This window comes from Macaca fascicularis, chromosome 13 (assembly GCF_037993035.2).
Source record: "Macaca fascicularis isolate 582-1 chromosome 13, T2T-MFA8v1.1".
Lineage (NCBI taxonomy): Eukaryota > Metazoa > Chordata > Mammalia > Primates > Cercopithecidae > Macaca > Macaca fascicularis.
Window position 1 is genome coordinate 9,844,541 of NC_088387.1, and position 23,323 is coordinate 9,867,863.

At 41.2% G+C, this 23,323-nt stretch overlaps 1 protein-coding gene across 2 annotated transcripts in view; it reads right to left on the reverse strand.

Moving 5' to 3' along the window:
- Window positions 1-23,323, reverse strand: part of FHL2 (four and a half LIM domains 2) — a 76,879-nt gene that overhangs the window by 52,820 nt on the left and 736 nt on the right. The gene's annotated exons all lie outside the window — the stretch shown is intronic.

Genomic DNA, 23,323 nt, shown 5'->3' on the forward strand with positions numbered 1-23,323 from the left:
GGTTTCATTGAATAGGTATGATTGATTAGACCACTGGCCACTAGTGATCAACTTAACCTTGGGCCCCTCTGCCCTCCTGGGAGGTTGAGGTTGGGGCTGAAAGTCCCAACCCTCTAGTCAAGCCTTGTTCTTTCCAGTGATCAACCCCCTTCCTGAAGCTACCTAGGACTCCCCAGCTGCCATTATCTCATTAGCATACAAAAGTACTCTTATCACTCAAGAGATTTAAAAGGTTTTGTTTGGTTTGGTTTGGTTTGGTTTTTGAGACAGAGTCTCGCTCTGTCGCCTGGCTGGACTGCAGTGGCAGGATCTCAGCTCACTGCAACCTCTGCCTCCCGAGTTCAAGCGATTCTCCTGCCTCAGCCTCTAGAGTAGCTGGGGTTACAGGCACACGCTCCATGTCCAGCTAATTTTTGTATTTTTAGTAGTGATGGGGTTTTGCCATGTTGGCCAGGCTGGTCTCCAGTTTCTGGCCTCAAGTGATCCATCCACCTTGGCTTCTCAAAGTGCTGGGATTACAAGTGTGAGCCACCGTGCCTGGCCAGATTTAAAGGATTCCAGGAGCTGTAAGTCAGGAAACTGAAAGAAGACCAAATATCTGTTTCACAATATCACCAGCTTCTTTACAATTCCTCAGTAACCTATGACTTACAATTTTCTCTAATACAACTGTCGTCTAAGTGATGTTGGCTTACTCATCTTTCAATCCTGAAAGTTATATTAGTATATGTTTGTTGTACACAAACGCAGATGTATACAGATACTAGAACATTCTTTAAGGTAGCATAAGTGGGGAAACAATCTAAATGTTTATAGGTAGGGGCAGAGTCAAGTCATTCGTCCATACAATGAAGCAAGCACTACACCGCTATAAATAGTGAGGCAAAAATCTCACTCTCTGGGCCAGTCTCCAAGACAGGGTGTTAAATGAAAGAGGAAAGTGCAAGTCATTGTGTGGAGTGTCCTACCATTTGTGAGGAAAGGATGCGTGGCCATTATACATGTTTGGAATATCTCTGGAAGGATGCACAAGGAGTTGGCAATAGTAGTTGCTTCTGGGGAGAACTAAGGAAGACTTGAGAATGGAGGGAGGGGGAAAATTACTTTTCATTATTCTTTTTGTTCCTTCTGAATTTTGCACCGTGTGCATTGATTATCTGGTTAATAACTAAAATAATATAAAATAAATAAATAATCAGCATCTCTGACCACAGCAAAGGCGGTTTAAATAATGTCTTCAAACAATTAAATTCAATAATACTTTTAAACAAAGATTGAAGATGGCTTCACAAAGGGCAGGGAAATAATATGTGACACAATTTGCAAGGACAAAAACCGTGTCTGTGAAAATCACATTAAAATGTGTTGGGAAACAGCCTGAAGAAAAGCTGTTCCTAAAATGGAACCAACAACAAATAAATAAACAAATAAAGTAAGCAATGCAAATTTCTTAAAAGCACCGGGATTCCTGCATCTTTAAGTTACTTCTTTGTGGTCCTAACCCTAAGTTAAGCACCAGGGACTCCTTGGAGCCGAATGGTACCCCATGGTGGGAGCATGGCCCATATGGTACAATTAATTAGATGATTTCAGCAAAAAATACATCTTTGACTCAGTGTTTTATACAATAGGAATAGATGGAGAATATTAACAAGAATTGAAACTGTGTGTGGAACCATATTCAATTAATTTCAAGTTTAATTAAGCCAGCTACTCTTAACCCCTATTTTTAAAGAGTGCCTCAAAGAGTACAGCCCTATCTCTACACTTTAACATCATTAAGAATCCTAAAGGGTTTTTGTTTATGTGGGTTATATCTATTATATTTACTGCATTAGAAAATAGAAGCTAAAAAATTAATTCATTTAAAGTTAACAACATTAAAATCCATAACATTCTATAACACAGAATGTTTTCATGAAAAATAATTATACTTTCCAAAACAAAACAACTAGTAAGAAGAGTGGTGTGGTTTTGTAGTTTTGCAAATCTCTTTAACATTGAGCCTAAGAGAAGACAGCTGGAAAGCTCAATTCTCATGTCTGCTTCTGCATTCAATCCGTTGGGTATGTGGTTTTGGTTGAAATTTATGAAGGAAACGCAACCTTATACAGAAATGTTGTTGGAAAAGAGAAATATTTTGATAGCCATCTCAGATCATCATCTCTCTCTATATATAGATAGATAGATTCTACACCAAAATTTGACAAGCAGTTGTTTCTTAACTACTGCTTAAAGACTGCAATGTGGAATCCGAAACCACATCAGTAAACTTTTCATATCCTATTACATTAAAGCCCATTTGGTCTATCTTAAGCTTTAAATAGATCTTTAACCTACACATTATTTTGTTAGATTTAGAAAATATTGCTTCTATAGATCTTCCAAATGCTGATACATTTCATTATACAATATTAACAAATTATAGTACTTGATATCACCATCCATCTAATCAGAAAAGTTTTTACACACTGGGAAGCTGCCACGCTCACAGTTTCCCAAAATGCTAATTTTCACCTGAAAACTCAAATTTTATCCTTGAGAACAAAAACAAATACTGTCAGTTGTTTCCCTTAGAATGACAGGCTACTCTTCATTTTTGGGAAAATGCCAAATCTAAGTATGCTTTATCTACTACTGCCAGAATCTAAGTATGCTTTATCTTCAGTTGTTCTTTCAACTGAAAATGGAAGAAACAGCTTGTTGAACTCACAACTTGGGCCGTTGCACAACTGCCTTTCCGCAAAACAGCCACAGTTATTTGATATGAGCAGAAGTGCTTCATGCATCTTCCCTTTCGTCACTCTGAATATTAAAAAGATGTGTGTTGCGGCCGGGAGCGGTGGCTCACGCCTGTAATCCCAGCACTTTGGGAGGCCGAGGTGGGTGGACCACGAGGTCAGGAGATTGAGACCATCCTGACCAACATGGTGAAACCCTGTCTCTACTAAAAATACAAAAATTAGCTGGGCGTGGTGGCATGTGCCTGTAATCCAGCTACTTGGGAGGCTGAGGCAGGAGAATCGCTTGAACCTGGGAGGTGGAGGTTGCAGTGAGCCGAGATCTTGCCACTGCCCTCCAGCCTGACAACAGAGCTAGACTCCATCTCAAAAAAAAAAAAAAAAGAGGAAAAAAAAAAGGGTATTGCTGGGCACGGTGGCTCACACCTGTAATCCCAGCACTTCGGGAGGCTGAGGCAGGCAGATTGTCTGAGCTCAGGAGTTCAAGATCAGCCTGGCCAACATGGTGAAGCCCAGTCTCTACTAAAATATAAAAAATGAGCCAGGTGTGGGGGCGTGTGCCTATAGTCCCAGCTACTCAGGAGGCTGAGGCAGGAGAACTGCTTGAACTCGGGAGGTGGAGATTGCAGTGAGTCAAGATTGTGTCACTGCACTCCAGCCTGGGCAACACAGTGAGACTCCATCTCCAAAAAAAAAAAAAAGAGGGTGTGTGTCCAGGGTCCAGATTTAATAACATTAATACTTGTTACTGTTGTTTTATCAAGGTCATTCTGGAAAGCGACTGGGCTTTTCTTTTTCCCCCTACTGCTTGGTGATGAAGTATATCATGATTACAAGGTGGTTTGGAGCCACCACCTTGATTCCTGCTAAGGCACTAGGAGTCTTTCCACCGCAACTTTTGTATCAGCATAAATGTCAACACAGTGAAAAGATGAGTAATATTTTACTAGTATTAAGAAAATGGCTTCAACCACACAAACTCCTTGAAAGGGACTCAGGGGTGTAGGGACCACACATTGAGAACCACTGAATTATGTTTTGTAATAGAAATGGAGGTAGTATATTTTCCACCATGTGGGTAAATGGTGGAGATTCAGACACAGTCTGTATAGCTAGTGTTTTGTATCTGTCCTTATTTTTGACTCTGTGAATGGCCACCCGAGGCTGCCAAGGGCTCATCATTGAGATGGTGCTGGGCTTATTGAGCTGGATATCCTAACTCCTGGGCCTTCTGGTTTGAAAGATGTACAGGCCAGGCAGATGAGCACCAGGGCAAGCCACCTGGCCCACAGGAAAACATTCTCCCCAACAGAAACCACTTATTTTCTTCCTGTTGAAAATAAGCCTCAGAGACCCAGGCGGTCAAACAACACCAACAAAAACAAACAAAAACCCATTTTAATCTCATAAGTAGGTCAGAGTTGCACATTTCATGAGAATTGGGTCCAAAAGACCAGGTACCACTAATTATCCAGATATTTCAGTTGAGCTGATTTAGTGAGCAGTTTCCGTTCTGCACTTTACATTTTTGTGAATGCAACTGTGGATAAAGTATGTGCAGACCTAGAGTATTCTATTTCTTCTTTAAGGCTATATCTCTCTGTAAAGTGTATTTATTCATACAGTAGTGCCCTCCCCCTGCCCTGCCTTATCTGTAGTTTCTCTTTCCACACTCTCAGTTACTCATGGTCCACTGTAGGGCTGAAAATAGATTGAGTACAGTACAATACAATATTTTGACACAGAGAGGCCACATTCACATACCTTTTATTATAGCACACTGTTATAATTGTTCTATTTTATTATTATTTGTTGTTACTCTCTTACTGTGACTAGTTTATAAGTTAGAATTTATCATATGTATGTATACACAGGAAAAAACATAATATATGCAGGGTTTGGGATGATCCACAGTTTCAGGCATCCACTGCAAGTCTTGGAACTTATCCCCACCAGATAAGGGGGGACTACTGTGTAATATTTGTATATGAGTATTTTATTTAGTTTATGTCTGTCCACAAAGTAGGCTTTCCTGTACCCATACATTAGAAAGACAGACAAGTAGATCTATAGAAGGCCACTGGAGAATCAGAATATGCCACACCAAAATATGTCATACCAGAATATGCCACTTTGGCATAAGGATCTTTTTTTAAATTTTTTATTTTCATAGGTTTTTCAGGAACAGGTGGTGTTTGGTTACATAAGTAAGTTATTTAGTGGTGATTTGTGAGATTTTGGTGGACCCATCACCCAAGCAGTATACACTGCACCAAATTTATAGTCTTTTATCCCTTACCCTCTTCCCACCCTTTCTCCACGAGTCCCCAAAGTCCATTGTATCATTCGCATAAGGATTGTTTTTAAGGATTGTTTTGAGATGAGGGCAATTAAGAAACAGCAAATGCAGAAAAAGCAGGACATAAATTTCCCTTTGTGAAGATGTTTCTCCTCCCCTCTTCCATACCAAGAGGAGAACAACTCTTGTCACTAGAGACAGAAATTCAGCACCAGACAAAAAGGTCTGCACAAACAAACCTCACCAATATCACCCTTACCTTTCATTAGGTTCCCCTATGTGTTTACTCTCCCACTTCTACAAGCCCAGGTTGCTTTTTGCTTGTTTTGTTACTTCTCTGCAAATTTATCACCCTTTGTTAAAATGGCATATAAACTCCTGGGTCTAACAACCTCTTTGGTTCTTCACTTCTTTTCTATGAATGTCCCTTCACACAAAAATTAAAATAATAACATAAAATAAGATTTGTGTATCTTTTCTCCTGATGGTCTCACTTTTGTCAGTGTAATTAACAGGCCCCAGCTAAGGAACAGAAGAAGGTCAAGGAAAAATTTTATTTTCCTCCCTTAAACTATGTAGTCCAGTATGACCAAACACACATAGTCACTAAGGGAAAGTGTTCAGCTGAGGGTGGAAGGGGATGCATTGGCCAAGGTTTCAAGAGGAGAATTGACTGCTTGGATTCAGTTCTTCATTTTCTCGAAGATAAGTCACCCAGTGCCCCATTGTGTTAGTCTGTCAGGGCTGTCATCACAAAGTACCACAGACTGGATGGCTTAAACAACAGAAATTTATTGTCTCCAAGTTTTGGAAGCTGGAAGTCCAAGATCAAGGTGTCAGCAGGGTTGGTTCCTTCTGAGGACCTTGAGGGATCATTTGCTCCATGCATCTCCCTAGCTTCTGGTGGTTTGCTGGCAATCTTTGGCATCCCTTGGCTTGTAGACTCACTTCCCTGATCTCTGTCTTCAGGTGGACATAGTATCTCCCTGTGTGTGCATTTGCCCAAATGTCCCCCTAATATCCACTTTTATAAGGATACCACTCATATTGGATTAGGGCTACCCTAATGACATCCTCTTAACTAATTACTTTCTAGCAACCCCATTTCCAAATAAGGCCATAGAGTTATTAGGAGTTAGGGCTTCTGCATATGAATTTGAGGGAGAGACACTCAACCCATAACACCTTCGCTAATAATACTAGCAAATTATTCATAAGTGATAGTAACATGAGGAAGAATCTAATAGAGGTGGGGCAGAGAAAGGGATGGTGAGGAGGAACCAGTGCAGATATCCCTAACTTTTTTGGCACCAGGGACCCATTTCATGGAAGACAATTTTTGCATGAATTGGGAGGTGGGGGGCAGAGGGTTTCAGGATGAAACTGTTCCAACTCAGATCATCAGGCATTAGATTCTCACAAGGGGCACAAAACCTAGATCCCTCACATGTGCAGTTCACAATAGGGTTCATGCTCCTGTAAGCATCTAACGCCTCCACTGACCTGACAGGAGGCAGAGCTCAGGTGGGAATGCTTGCTCGCCTGCCACTCACCTCCTGCTTTGCGGCTGGGTTCCTAACAGGCCACGGGCCAGTACCGGTCCATGGCCTGGGTTTGGGGAACCCCTGAACTAATGGAGCAAAGTTTAGGAGAACAGGGGGCTCCATCCACACCATGAGAATGGGGCACTGGGGTTGTACAGAGCCGGTGGTGGCCCAGTGTCCCTGTGTCCCTGTCCTATACTGGATCCAGCTCATGAGACAGATGCAGTTTATGGTCGGACTCCATGCGATCCAGTCTTCCCTTGATAAAGAAGGTAATCCAATGGGAAGAAAGTGCACTGTCCCCGGTCCCATCGTCACTGGCTTGTCTCTGGCTTATAAGCACTGCCAGTTTCACATGGAGTGTCTGGGACAGAGTCCTCACAAATTTGATTTGGTGCCAGTGATCTCGGGCTTTGTGGCAATCTTCTGCCCTGCTTGAGGTTACAGGCCAAGGTTCAAAGACCAGCGACCCAAAAGCCTGGTCACTAGAGTGTGGATGTTGGGTGGGGTATTCACAACCATTCTACAGAAAGCCCAATGCCTGAGGTAAGACCATAAGCTCAACTCTCCTGATCTAAAAGACAAACACTATTCTCTAAGACAAAGGCTATCTCTAAGACAAATGCTATCAGAATGATGAAAATCAATTTTCTGCCCATTTTTTTTTTGTTCTGACAGATGTGACTGATCTCTGGCAACAAAATGCTCCAGATGAAATAAATCAAAATTAAATACTGTCTGCAGTTTAACACTGCCACTAAATTCCATCTTTAGTTTGATTTTTGTGTCCTCTTTATCAATTCACTGCTTGATTGAGAAAATGATTGTCTAGCTCAGTTATACTATGCCTTGCATTGACCAAGAGAGGTATCCCAGTCTCATGACCCTGATATCGTAACTGTCAAATGGAGGTACTTCTGTGAGGCAGAGGGCACAATTCCATGCATGAGCTTGCAATGCACGTTCTATGCCATCAGGGACTCAACATTCTAGGATTTAGTTTTCCAGATTTGTTTCTTTGATTTAATGGAAAAGATGTTTCTATTTCCCACCCTGCTATTTTTCTATTTTTATATTGAGACCAGAGTTCATTGGTACATCTTTTTGTTCCCATCAGCTTTTTCCCCTCTTGGGGTCCTGTTGTGTGCACTGGCAGCGTAGCTCAGAGGAGTTGCCCCTTGGAAAGAATTACAGTGGAGGACGGTCCTTCCCCACATGCATGCAAGTCCTCCAACACCATGCATGTCCAACAGTGATCTTGGTGGCGTTATGGACCAGAAAGGAAAAGCCATAGTAAGAAACAGCTGTTTGGCTTGAAGATGTGTTGGTTTGCTTATGTTTGTAACTTGCTTGCTTTTTTGCTTTGGGTTTTCAAAATGCTGGTGCTATTGGTGACAATGGCAAGGACTCCTATGTCTTGTGAACCACAACCAGCTCCTGGCATTCTCAAGTTGGTGGCAAGATGCATGTCATGTGCATGGGGACTGCAGAGGCCCCATGTGGATGGATCCTTGATGCTTCTCAGATAAGACAAAACTACTTAGGAAGCAAAATTGTGATGGGAGTAATGGGTCACATAAAGAGAAATATATATTTTTTATTTATAGTTTCCTCTTGGTTTAATTTACTTTTTCATTATAGGATTATAGCGCTAGATAAGACATGATCTACAAACCAAACCACAAGCCACTTAGAGACATCAGGACGATGAAAATCAATTTTCTGCTAATTTGTTGTTGTTGTTGTTCTGACAGATGTGATTTATCTCTGGCAAAAAAAAAAAAAAAAAAAAGGCTCCAGATGAAAGAAATCAAAATTAAATACTGTCTGCAGTTTAATACTGCCATGAACTTGCATCTTTAGGTTGCTTTTTTTTGTCCTGTTTATTTTATCAATTGACTACTTGATTGAGAAAATGATCGTCTGGATCAGTTATACTATAGGTTGCACTGGCCAAGATACCAAAATCATTGCAGAACCACTGTTTTTCATTCTGATAGTTTTACTCAGTAGACACTGTCCCTCTCAGATAACTAAGAAATCAGAGTAAAGGCTTCCATCAATAATGTCAGAAACTAATTTTCTCTCCTGCTTCTTGCCTTTTCCTGCAGCTCAGATGGCATGGGAACCCATTACAGTTCCCTCATTGTGGAAAGCAAGCCGAGGATGCTTGCATTGGGCCTGACCCAGGAAGTGGTGTCAAGCGCCAGGTCCCTGGGGCAGCTCTTCCCTTCCTCTCTCTGATGTTTGCCCCCAGAGGAATGAAGATTCTTCTAGATTTTACTACAGAATGGAGGCTGTCGGTGATACTCATATGTTAGAAAAAGCCAACAGAGCAATAATGTCTCCAAGAAATGAAAGATGCAGCTTTTAGAATGAATGGAAATTACAGTTCAGTTTTGAATTACTTGCAAGCCACTTAAAGATTTCAAAAACCTATTTCATCAACTCTAACAATAGCCCTTTACTGGTATAATTATCTGCATTTTGCAGGAGTAGAGATTGAGGTACAAAGAGAGGACATATTATACTTGCCTGAGGCTTTGATGAAACTTCTGACAATATCAAGGGACATATACCTCTAACAGTATTTTTAGCTACTCGATGGACAACAATTGCTTCTCTTTTTAAAGATCACAGTCACTGAGGAATTCACCATATTTCTGTAGTAGGGAGAATGTTTATATCTGTGTCTTGTCTTTCTGGTTAAGGGTATTTGCTTCCATCACACTACCTGACTTCAAACTATACTACAAGGCTGCAGCAACAAAAACAGCATGATAGTGATACCAAAACAGATATGTAGACCAGTGGAACAGAACAGAGGCCTCAGAAATAACACCACACATCTACAACCATCTGATCTTTGACAAACCTGACAAAAACAAGCAATAGGGAAAGGATTTCCTATTATATAAATGGTGTTGGGAAAACTAGCTAGCCATATGCAGAAAGCTGCAACTGGATCCCTTCCTTACACCTTGTACAAAAATTAACTCAAGATGGGTTAAAGACTTAAACATAAGACCTAAAACCATAAAAACCCTAGAAGAAAACCTAAGCAATACCCTTCAGGACATAGGCATGGGCAAAGACTTCATGACTAAAACACCAAAAGCCATGGCAACAAAAACTAAAATAGACAAATGGGATCTAATTAAACTAAAGAGCTTCTGAACAGTAAAAGAAACTATCATCAGAGTTGAACAGTCAACCTACAGAATGGGAGAAAATTTTTGCAATCTAGCCATCTGACAAAGGGCTAATATCCAGAATCTACAAAGAACTTAAACAAATTTACAAGAAAAAACAAACAATCCCATCAAAAAGTGGGTGAAGGATATGAACAGACACTTCTCAAAAGAAGACATTTATGCAGTCAACAAACACATGAAAAAATGCTCATCATCACTGGTCATCAGAGAAATGCAAATCAAAACCACAATGAGATACCATCTCATGCCAGTTAGAATGGTGATCATTAAAAAGTTAGGAAACAACAGATGCTGGAGAGAATATGGAGAAATAGGAACACTTTTACATTGTTGGTGGGAGTGTAAATTAGTTCAACCATTGTGGAAGACAGTGTGGCAATTCCTCAAGGATCTAGAACTAGAAATACCATTTCACCCAGCAATCCCATTACTGGGTATATACCCAAAGGATTATAAATCATTCTACTATAAAGACACATGCACACATATGTTTACTGTGGCACTGTTTACAATAGCAAAGACTTGGAACCAACCCAAATGCCCATCAATGATAGACTGGATAAAGAAAATGTGGCACATATACACCATGGAATACTATGCAGTCATAAAAAAGGATGAGTTCATGTCCTTTGCAGGGACATGGATGAAGCTGACATAGTTTCAGCAAACTAACACAAGAACAGAAAACCAAACACCACATGTTCTCACTCAGAAATGGGAGTTGAACAATGAGAACACATGGACACAGAGAGGGGAACATCACACACCGGGGCCTGTCGGGGAGTGGGGGCCTGGGAGAGGGATAGCATTAGGAGAAATATCTAATGTAGATGATGGGTTGATGGGTGCAGGAAACGACCATGGCACATGTGTACAAACCTGCATGTTCTGTACATGTACCCCAGAACTTAAAGTGTGTGTGTGTATATATATATATATATATACACACACACTTTATATATATGTGGAGAGGGCTTTATATATATATACATATAAATATATACACACACACTTTATATATAAAGTATTATATATAATAAAATATAAATATAATATATATTTATATATAAATATAATATAAAATATTATATTATAAATATAAATATAAAATATTTATATATTTTTATATATTTTTTATATATATTTATAAAATATAAATATAATATATGTTTATATATAAATATATATTTATATATAAATACACTTTATATATATGCCCTCATGTGGAGAGGGCAGCAGAAAAGCACCCCAATTTACAACAATGTCACAAAAGAAAAGTGAGCTCTAGGGCTTGGGGGATGGAGATGCAACTCTCAAATGTCAATAATCAATAGGAGAAACGTGTCCCTGACTTTCAAACGGAGGCCCTTGTGAGGGAGTTATGTCATTGGTCTGCCTTATAAGAAACTTTACTTTGGCATTTCTTGTCTTTCATGTGAAAGGAATAAGAGAGTTTGAGGTTGCAGGCAATATATATGGTGTATATATATGGTATTTGCTTCCTCTTTGGCAATGTAATGGCCACACCATGTCATCATCAAGGGTGTCTTTCTATCTTGGATGCAAGTTTTTACCCGGTGCATTTGTCAAAGTGCTCTTAGCTCTTGGAAAAGCAGGTTCTCTGCTTCCATAAGGAAGCGAGAAGAAAAGAATTTTCCAGCTTTCTAAAAGGCAATGTGTGTTCTGTCTTAGCCACTTCCCATCACTCCCAGCCCCACCAGGAAAAGTCAGTATTCATTTTTGATGTATAAAAGTAATTGCATCTAAGTTACCTTAACCAGGCTCCATAATTCAAGTCAAAAGCAACCAAAGGCAGAGTGAAAACACATGGTAAAGAATGGAAACAGCATGGTCTATTAAAATACCTTTGCAGTTTGCTTTTATCTCTCCTTCCAGACATCCTGCCTAGGGTCGCTCTCTTCTGCTCTGCACCAGGGTCCCCCTCCTCCCTTCCCTGAGCCAGCAGTCCTGGAAGGCAGCCTTTGATGTGAGGGCTCCCCACTCCTGCATCTACCTTCTGCAAAATTACAGGAAGAGGCTGGCAGCCCCTGCGCTGCTGCAAAGACCCTGAAACAATGCAGAAGGAGGGCCAGGCACTCAGGCGGGGATATTTTCCACTTATTTTGTGGCACAGAAGGGAGGTGCATGAGAACACAGGCACGGCAACACCCGGCACTCCCACACTTAGGCACAAATAGTGCTGGGGTGCAGATGTTGCCGAGGAGGTGTGGGGCTGCTGAGAATCAGCCGGGTTGCTTTGAAGCGTCTCAGAGATCTCTACTCACGTGGCCCTATCACTCCTTGGTGAATGGTGCAAGGTTTTGGCTTTTTCTTTCTTTTCCTTTTTTTGATAAAGACTTATGTTTATAGAACTGATCAAATAGGAAGGTATTTCATGGGCTGTAGCCTAAAGGATCCAAGTAAGCTATCTGCAGAGAATGGAGGATGCCTGAGAGGGGTGTGTGGGAGTAAGAGTAAGAATAAGAGTAAGAATCCAGAATGCACTGTAAGAATCCAGGCAAAAGGAAAAAGAAAACCTGCAAAGATGGTTTATAGCAGGGGACTGCAAATTTTGGTGGCTCCCCACACCAGGAAGTACATTTTTACATCACAACCACTTCAAAGACCCTCACATTTAATGCTAGAAAAATATACTGTCATGAAAAAATTCTGGAAAGAATTTCTTACTGTGTGAAAAGCATTCTGTTCCTTTTAATTCTATTTTTTCCTGCTCTAGTCAATTTCATTTTGTTGTTAAAAATGTCCCGATCTCAATCCACTGAACTGGATGTTACATGACCCATAACATGAACTATGAAACTGACCCCGAGCTTGAAACACTTCTGTTTCAGTAAAGCCTGGACAAGACAGAACGTCTCGTGAACACGTGGAGAGGGCAGCAGAAAAGCACCCCAATTTACAACAATGTCACAAAAGAAAAAGCAAGCTCTGGGGCTTGGGGGATGGAGGGGCAACTCTCAAATGTCAATAATCAATAGGAGAAACGTGTCCCTGACTTTCAAACGGAGGCCCTTGTGAGGGAGTTATGTCATTGGTCCGCCTTATAAGAAACTTTACTTCGGCATTTCTTGTCTTTCACGTGAAAGGAGTAAGAGTGTTTGAGGTTGCAGGCAGGCATTTAGGTGTTGAAAAATCCCTCTAAACCATTGTGCTTATAGTTAAGGCAGCTTCACTAGGCCCTGGGTGCCTGGGTATGAGGCTTTGGGCTCAGAGAAGGGAGCCCCTCCGACAGGGCCCTAAGAATCTGCAGTTAGGCCTGTGGACCTCGCATACTTACTAAAAGCGCTCTCAAAAGCGCCTCAGTTTGGACCATAAATTCAACGGTCACCCTAATTATGAATAACTGAGAAAGGTATATCTAGAGTATGCAGTCTACTTTATTCTTATTGCTTTGTCACAAAAACACACAACCCATGTAAATTCACCTCTGATTTCTAACGCTGTGATGCTCATATTAAGGAAAGGGTCAAAGTAACGCAACCGGGTACCAGGTAAGTAATCCTGTTCCGAGAGCGCGTGGTCATAAAAGGTTCCAGTCAGCTGAAAACCTGCTGAGGGTCTCCCCTAGTCCTTCCCACCTGGAGGAACAAAGGTCCTTTTAGATTCCAGTCCTGGAGGCCCTGCGCCGTCCCCAAGTGGGTGGAGGTATGAATATACGTGTGGGGCGGCCCATGCCATTCATAGGTGAGATCTAGACATAGCTCAGCTGACACAGATTTGGGAGCCAGGGGCTTGCCGAGCTGTGAACACCCCATATTCCCCAAACTGCAGCTCATCTCCAGCTTCTAGTTTCCCTGCAACCCCACTTCTTTTGTCCTCAAATAATTCTCGTGTCCTGTTGGCTTGCTCCCTTCCTAGTGGATCAAAGCTGGCTCGTTTGCTGGGTTTTGGAACTACCTTCCATCCCTGAGAGGTTGTGCTCCTCACAGGCAGCCAGCCTGACTTGGAGGCCCGCTTACTATCCCCTCCTGTGGACAGACCCTCCCACTACGCCCTTCTGCGGACAGGCCCTCCCGTGGCTGCCCCATGACCACACTTGTCCTGTCCCTTGGCTTCGTGTGGGTCAGCTTGTTCTGCCACCTTGCTAGGCTGGTTCCTGGAGCTTCTATCTCTTGTGGCCTGGGTCGCCACCCTGGTCACCCGTGTGCCCGGACCCTGTGTCCCTCACTGGAGCACCCTGAGCTAGGCTGCCTCAGCTCTTCCTTACCTGCTCCTCTTACTGTGGGGATCCTGCTTCCAGCTCTGCCATTGGTGGCTGCTCTGTACTCTGTACAGACACCCTGTTTGACGGGAGGCGTGTCATGGCCTGTCCCCACGCTGGGCTTTCATTTTTACTTTGTAACCTACTTTTATCGAACGTCTGTGATTGCTTAAAAGTCAATAATATATTTGGAGATTGGGTGAGATGGATTGTTTTAAACCTCACCTTGATAAGATAAAACAATGTTGAAAGTTGACTGTGAGCCTTTGGTGTCCTTTACTGCAGAGGAGAAGGGCAGAAGGGGATGACCTGTCCTGTTTAATGTGGCATACAAAACCCAAATCTGGGATCCAGAAGTTTCCACCCTCCCTCCACTACCACAAGGAAGGAAAAAGGACTTAATAAACACCAGAGACTGTACTGCACAATATGATGGTAAAGAGATCGCAGTTCTGCCTCTTAGTAATTGGTAGCAAAATGATAGTCTCCCAAAATGTGCACATCTGAATTCCTGGAACCCGTGAATACGACACCTTACATGGCAAGAGGGTCTTTGCAGATGTGATTAAGTTAAGGATCCTGAGATAGGGGGATTATTCTACATCAACTGGGCAGCACCCAATGTAATCACCAATGCCCTCATATATGAAAGATGGAGGCTGGAGAGCCAGGGTGAAAGAGAAATGGGAAGTTGCTGTGCTCTGGGCTTTGAAGACAGAAGAAGGGGCCATGAGCCAAGGAATGTAGGCAGCTTCCAGAAGCTGGAAAAGGTGCGGAAACATACCTCCCCTAGAGCCTCCAGAATGCATCCCTGCTCATACCTTGATTCTGGCCTAGTGAGACCCGTTTCAGACTTCTGACCTCCAAAAATTTAACACAGTAAATCTGTATTGCTTTAAGACAGTACATTTATGGTAATTTGCTAGGACACCCATAGGAAACTAGTACCGTGACTAGAGCTCCTTAGTTCAGATACTTCTCTGGATTTGTTCCCTCATCTGCAACTGACAAATTGTAATTGTCCCTGCACCAGGTGGCTGCTGTGAACACGGCGGGACAGTGCAAAGCAAGTCAAGCCTACGGGGTACTTTCTGCCATAGAGCGTGGGTTCAGTTGACGGTAGCCGTGGCTGTTAGTGCCTCCTTGAATCCCTGTAAGTGACGGACAAGGTCACTGTTATTATTCTCATTTTACAGGTATGGTTCTGGGAAGTTAAAACCTTGCCTGGGCCCAGTGTCAGTGGTAGAACTAGGACCTTGTGCCCTGGCAACTTGACTCGCCAGCTCCCACCTCCCTTCCTTGACAAAATGCAAGTGTAGTGGACGTTTTTAAAGTGAAGTTTCAGTGGTGAACAAGGGACATTAAACTTGGATCCTAACAAGAACACTGTGACCAGTGATAGGCATTGTTGGGGCTCAGCAAACGACACCCCAAAGTGTGGCGCCGTGGCCTGCCGAGTGCTTTGCATCGAAGCACACTGGAAAGGCCTCTGAAGCAAAGTCTGTCTCTGATCTTCTCCTGTCCTCCTCCTGTTTCCTTTCCTCCCTTAAGGCAGGTCAGAGAAGCCAGAACCACTCTTCCTACAAAATAAAACTTAGAAGTAGGCCAGGCGTGGTGGCTCATGCCTGTAATCCCAGCACTTTGGGAGATTGAGGCAGGCAGATTACCTGAGGTCAGGAGGTCGAGACCAGCCTGGCCAACATGGTGTAACCCCGTCTCTACTAAACATACAAAAAATTAGCCGGGTGTGGTGGTAGGCACCTGTAGTCCCAGCTACTTGGGCAGCTGAGGTATGAGAATCGCTTGAACCTGGGAAGCAGAGGTTGCAGTGAGCTGAGATCGAGCCACTGTACTCCAGCCTAGGCAACAAGAGCAAAACTCCGTCTAACAAAACCCTAGAAATATTACTGTAATGTTTCCCTGGCCCTTTTGTGTAGGAATCGGCTATAAAGAAATTCCCAAACCTATCTTGTCTGAAAGGAGATCCTAAGACCTCATTCCACAGAGGTCCTGCCCTGTGTCTGGGAGGAAGGACTCCCAGACCAAGATGAATCCAAGCAGACAGGACTTGTTGTGGTTCCCCACTCAGTCTGTTGCCATTAGGCCATACCCTTTATGTCCAATCACATTTTTACACCACTATACACTCTTCATCAAATCTAAACATAAAAATGGACAGTCTTCTCTGGGATCTTTGGGTCTTCATTTCTGAAGCCTCCCATGTCATGAAATAAATGAGTTATGCTTTTCTCTTGTTAATCTAGATTTTGTAATAGGAATGCCAGCCATGACCCTTATAATGGGGAGGAAGAGTTTTGTACCATTCCACCTCTACAATATGAATTACAGTCAAAAAGTTTCTAAGATCTCAAATTAAACATATACAAATAGATTATTCACACCTTCATCCTTCAACAGACATTTATTTAGCGCCTACTAGGCACCATTCACTGTAGTAGGTATTGGGGATATCTCAGTGAACAAAATAGAGTTTCTGCATTCATTGGAGTTCACATTTTATTGGAGGAGAGATAAACATATATATATATATATGTATGTATGCAGATGTGTAGATGTGTGAGATAGCAAGTAAATCAGGGTAAGGAGCTAGAAATTGATAAGGAGTGTCATTTTAGATGAAGTGTTTAGGGGACGCTCTCAGATTGGGTGTGAATGAAGGAAGGAGGAAGCCTTGTGTTTGTCTTGGAGAAGAGTCTGACAGAGATGCCAGCAAGTGTGATAGGCCCTGGGGCAGGGCAGTGTTTGGCACAGCTGGGTCAGGGCAATATGACTGGAACCCCTCTAGATGGACAGAGAGAGAAGGAAGAGATGAGGTCAGATTCCTGGGGCATGGATCGTGTAGGGATCTGTTGGCTACGGTTGGAGTTAGGATTTTATTTCGATTTGGGAAGCCATTGGAACATTTGGGAAAAGGAGACACACTGTCTAATTTAAGTTACAAATATGATCACTAATTTTAAACAGAGACCTGTGGTTAAATGGAGCTCACATTGGCCTCTGGGGTTGCCTGGTTGCTCCTGCCCGAGGCTGGCGGAGGTTTGCTGACACTTCCCAGGAAAGAGTGAAGCACAGCAGACAAAAGTAGAAGCAGCTCAGGGCAGCATGCCAGAATCCTGCCAGGGCTCATCAGCAGCCGGAGTGGAGGATATGCTGCCGCTGCTGCTTCATAATAGTAGCTGAAGGGTTTATCAATCCTTCTACCCAACTTTCATTACTTTAACAATGTTGAACTTGCCACTATGAGTTTCCAAACTGGCTGACTTGTGGAGAGCCCTGTCTTAATTAGAAGGTCCTCATCCCACTCTTCCTTACTGCCTGCAGAGTTTTTCCACCTGAGAGTGTTTGTAGACACGAAACTGTGGGTGTTCTTATTTCTCCCCTCACTTGGATGATCGCCCGTGCTGGTTAATTGGAGTGCCAACACATTTGCACCTGCTCATAGATTTTTGCATTTTCAATTTGCAAGAGTAGAGAAACAGAGGCCTAAAAGGAGTTTGTCTCAGGCACTTTCCACATCTTAGCTTTATGTCTTACACGCGCTATCGTTTTTTCACTGGACCTAACTGATTTGGACGTCTTGTTTGACCTCTGTCTTTGATTTTGGGATTGGAAGGGCATAACATTTGGCCATTGGTTCTCTCTTCAATGTAAATAAAGTTGAAGTAAAGAGACTATTCTCTCTCGCCTGCTTTTTTGGTTCCTAAAGTATATTTAAAGAGAGCAAAATATTACAGTTTCCTAGTAAGTTAATTAAAAGATTCTGAAGAAAATTGGACAGCTTTTCAAAAAAGGAAGTTTACAGAGTTCAGAATTTTTTCAGCATTTCCATCCTCTTCTCTTCCCCCAACACACACAGACTCATACAGAGACACACACAGACACACCCACACAAACTAATACATTAGTAAATGGAAGCTTCCAAGTCAGGGAATCTACTCCTTAAGCATACCTTATCATCAGATATTAATACTTATTGCGTTCAAAAATTCCATTTAAAAAATACGTCCAGGCCGGGCGCGGTGGCTCACGCCTGTAATCCCAGCACTTTGGGAGGCCGAGGCGGGCGGATCACAAGGTCAGGAGATCGAGACCACGGTGAAACCCCGTCTCTACTAAAAATACAAAAAATTAGCCGGGCGCGGTGGCGGGCGCCTGTAGTCCCAGCTACTCAGGAGGCTGAGGCAGGAGAATGGCGTAAACCCAGGAGGCGGAGCTTGCAGTGAGCCGAGATCGCGCCACTGCACTCCAGCCTGGGCAACAGAGCGAGACTCCGTCTCAAAAAAAATAAAAAAAATAAAATAAATAAATAAATAAATAAATAAATAAATAAATAAAAAATACGTCCTTATGCTACATATTGAAAGGTAGGGAGTGAATCTGAAACCTGGTTCCCAGCCAGGATTGCAGAAGGGAAAAGTACTAGCCAAGAAGAAATACTTCTAGCTCCTTCCTTTGGATTTCAACACTCCTTGAACCCAGCTGAATTAAACACAACAGTTTGGTTCAGCAAATATTTATTAGGCAGCTGTGCACTGTGTGCAAGTTACAGTGCTAGCTCTCAGGGTTTAACTAGGGTGGGTGAATATACTTCCCAGCCTCTTGAGAAGGTGCTGAAACTAAAGGGAGAATTAAAAATGAAAAATAAAAATAAGTTCAAGTCCTCATTCTTTTTTCTTTCTTTTTTTTTTTTTTTTAAAGGAGTCTTTCTCTGTCACCCTGGTTGGAGTGCAGTGGCACAATCTCGGCTCACTGCAACCTCCACCTCTCAAGTTCAAGCAATTTTCCTGCCTCAGCCTCCTGAGTAACTGAGATTACAGGCACATGCCACCATGCCCAGCTAATTTTGGTATTTTTTAGGAGAGGCAGGGTTTCCCCATGCTGGCCAGGCTAGTCTTGAACTCCTGACCTCAGGTGATCTGCCCACCTCGGCCTCTCAAAGTGCTGGGATTATAGGCGTAAGCCACCGCGCCCGGCTTCACTTTTAAGATGAGGTCCTTTCTCCGTTGTGGGGACTTTTCCGAGTTTCTAGTGGGATTAGTGTGAAACTGGCATTGCACTGCCTGCGTTCGAATCCGGCTTCCCCTGTACTGCCTCTGTGCCCCTTTGCTTCTCAGTGCCTCAGTGTCCTCACCTGTAAACAAGGAAACCAGAAGCACTCCTCACAGAGCCACCCTGCACATCTGTGTGTGTGTGTGCAGCACACCCAACACTGCTGCACACGCCATGAGCACTCAAATGTCAACAACTACTATCTCTGTAATTCAGAGCTTTATTTTAAATTTGGAATCCAAATTAGTCCTATTCCAGATTCTTTATAAAAATGAGTTTTTTCTTTTTTCCCCTTTTACTTTGGGGAGCCAAGAGACTTCCTTATTTCATTTTACAAAATGTTGGATTTTTGAAATGTCCAAAAGAGAACAAAGAGAAGTGAGGTAGCCTCGTCCTTAAGTCATTACCACCCCTCAACACATCTGGCATATTTTCTGGTACCTTCGAAGAAGTCCTATCACTTTCCATCTCCATATTGTTCACATTCCTTCCCACCTGTAATGTTCTCAGTGTCTGCTAATTTCTCCTTTCCTCGAGGCGCCACGTCCCTTTCTCTGTAAACTTTACCCGAAGTATTTAAAAACGTCATAGATTTTTGCCCTCAATACCTGAAGCATTCGTTTATGTCATTCAAACCTTGTTGTCCCTTGCATATGGCAACAGGGTTGCTCTTTTGCAATTCAAGTCTAATGCCAACTGGATCGGAAAGTACTGGAAAGAAATACATTGGCCGGGCACGGTGACTCACGCCTGTAATCCTAGCACTTTGGGAGACCAAGGCGGGCGGATCGCCTGAGGTCAGGAGTTCGAGACCAGCCTGGTCAACATGGTAAAACCCTGTCTCTACTAAAAATACAGAAATTAGCAGGGTGTGGTGGCCTATACCTGTAATCCCAGCTACTCAGGAGGCTGAGGCACTAGAATCACTCAAACCTGGGAGACGGAGGTTGCAGTGAGCTGAGATCATGTCACTGCACTCCAGCTTGGGCAATAGAGTGAGACTCCATCTCAGGGAAAAAAAAAAAAAAAAGACATTATCTTTAACTTGGTTGCACCCTCGGCAATGAATGACACGGTTCTAAGCTTCAGTTTTCTTCTCTGAAAATAGGAATAATAACAGAATTAATAATAATTTTTACCTATAGGGCTGTTGTGTTAAATGAGCTTAAACATAGTTCCTGGATATCATGATCATTCAATAAATTTTAACTTTTTTTTTTTTTTAGATGGGGTCTTGCTCTCTTGCCCAGGCTGTTTTCAAATTCCTGGGCTCAACCAATCCTCTTACCTCAGCCTCCGAAACTAGCTATTATTTGTAATAGACTAAATCATTCTGGTTGGTTATTTACAATTTTTATAATTGGTGGTAATAATTAGACTGTTTTGTGTTTGCATAGAATTTTGCATTACCAAAACTTTCATGATTAGTCTTACTGTAGAAAATTTAGTAAACTATTTAAAATGTAGAGAAAAATGTAAAATTACTTCTAATCTTGTCCTTCAGAATCAATAATTTTATATATCTTTGTGTATTTTTTCAGTTCATATATTATGAATATTGTTTTCTAGTCTGAATTTTAAAAATTAAAAGTTCTATGCAAACTTTATTTTTGGTGGTTGCATATATTCCATACTATAGCTGTATCATATTTTATTTAACAATGTTTCACTTTTGAGCTATTGCACTGTTTGTTGGTTTAAGTTATTACATATTATTACATATATATATATATATATAATGTTTTCATATAACCCATTGTGCCTTCCTCTTAACCATTTCATCTTCCTACAAAGGATACGACTTGGAGTAGAATATTCAAATCATGTCATTTTCTATTTTGTGTTCATACAAAACCATGAACTGATATGTTGAAATTAGTCTAGATTTATCTGCACAGAACTAAGTCCACGCAAAAAAGCACTATGATGGCTTTTACTTAACATGAAAATAGGTGGTTCCCACAGCCGCTTCAGATACCATCTAGACATGCTTACTCTTTAAAGACTAGAATGACAGAACTTTGGGAGGCTGAGGCAGGCAGATCACCTGGGATCAGGAGTTCATGACTGGTCTGGCCAATATGACGAAACACTGTCTTTACTAAAAATACAAAAATTAGCTGGGCATGGTGGCAGGCGCCTAAGTAATCCCAGCTACTCAAGAGGCTGAGGCAGCAGAATCGCTTGAACCCAGGAGGGGGAGGTTGCAGTGAGCCGAGATCATGCCACTGCACTCCAGTCTGGGTGACAGAGTGAGACTCCTTCTCAAAAGATAAATAAATAAATAAACAAACAAATAATTAAAAAAGACCAAAATGAAATTCTTGCACTTTCTTCTTAATATCTAATTACATGTTCCTCCTTAATAAAACACATCAAGCATGTTGTATACATTGTTGCCTTGATATAGTTTTAGTTCAGTTTAATTTTTCAGTATTACTTTCTAACTGCAACAAAAGTCGTGCGTTAAAATGGATTTCTTATTCCTCTTTTCTCTATCTAAAATGTATCCACTAAATTCAGATGAAGTACCAAGTTGTAAAACATTAAATTGCTCAGAACTTATGTTAGTTCTTTTCTATTTTTCATCCATAGTTTAGTGTATTAGAGACTAAGTGAGGAGGTGCTGACAAATCAATGGTAATTTTAAAAACTCATTAAACAGATTTTGTGGGGGCATGGAGGGCATGCAGATCAAGGCACAAGGTGGTTGAGTTTTTCATGATTCCAAAGGGACCAGTTATAGTGTAGAAATCAATTACCAGATCATACTTTGAACTGATGTTATATTGCTATATTCTAATAACATGTCTTATCTAAATCTTTATCTTTTTATACTTCTCATCTATCCAGCTATTATGAATATTTTAATATGTTGACTAAACAAATTGGTCATAATGATATATAGAGATAACCAATTTTCAAGGAATTAGATTTTGAATTAACAGTAAAAGATGTTGACCATAAATTAGACAGAAAGCAGAAGACCCAAATAACTTGATTTTTAATATACATAAGTATATATATATATACACATATATGTTTTTGTTAATTATAATTTACAGTTTCCCACATAATTTAATGTTTTTGGATTCACCTTAAAATATCTCACAGTGGTATTTTTTTTAAAAAAACTACTATTAAGTTAATGGTTAATCTTTCAATCAAAGACATCTTAGAATCAATAAATAAGATAATAAATTGCAAGAATAGTCATCTTTGAGTAGTAAGAGTATGTACGATTTTCCATTTTCTTCTTTTTGCTGGTCTGTATTTTTTATAGTAAACATAAATTATTTGTAGAGTGAAAAAATAAAAACTATCAATATAATTTTACCTCTTTCTTTGGTGGGGAGAGAATGAATTAAACAGTCTCTGGGCCATATCTTATAAATATGAAATATTTTAGAGATCGGTAGAAAGCATTCAGGTCCCTGTGCTTTAGGTCATGGGAATGCAGTGAGAGGCATGGCTTGGCCTGGCCTTGGGGATCTGAAATCAATGGAGAACTCTGGAAACTCTGAATAGAACAATGAAACCTAAAAGTACGAAATGTGCTGAAAGGCAAGATGGTGGGTGAGCAGTCAGGGAACACTGTATTGGAAAATATGCAACTTTTCATGGAAGTTACGCACTAAAATATTTTTTAATGTAAGAAAATGCCTCCAAAATGTCATCATTTGAGTGGATTAGTCAGCTACTCAATTAAATACAAAAACTTGTGTAAGGGGTCAGATGGATCTCAACATGTAATAGACCTTATTCCAGCCCATCCTGGATACCCCAAAACCCTGACTTGGTCATTACACATTCTATGTATGTACTGAACACTCACATGTACCCTATAAATATGTAAAATATTATGTATCGATAAAATTTTAAAAGCCTAGCAATAAAATAAAATTCAAATAATATTCCTCAGGAAACAAATAAAACAATGATAATAAACTTACATACAGCAAATATGAGCTACAATAGCATTAATCTGTAACGCAGGTGTTTATTAACACTATCCTTGGACCTCAGAATAATTTAGAAAAAAAAAAGACTGCACAGACAACTTTTTTTTTCTTTTTAGATTAGACTTGATAAAGTATCTTGCATGGAGTCTGGCTAGAGGATGTTTATATATATGATGTCTATTATCATATATATGGCATCTTATCAGTATTGAGATTGTTACACAATTGACCTGAGCATTACTTAGGACTGTGTATCTTGGAGCTTGCCCT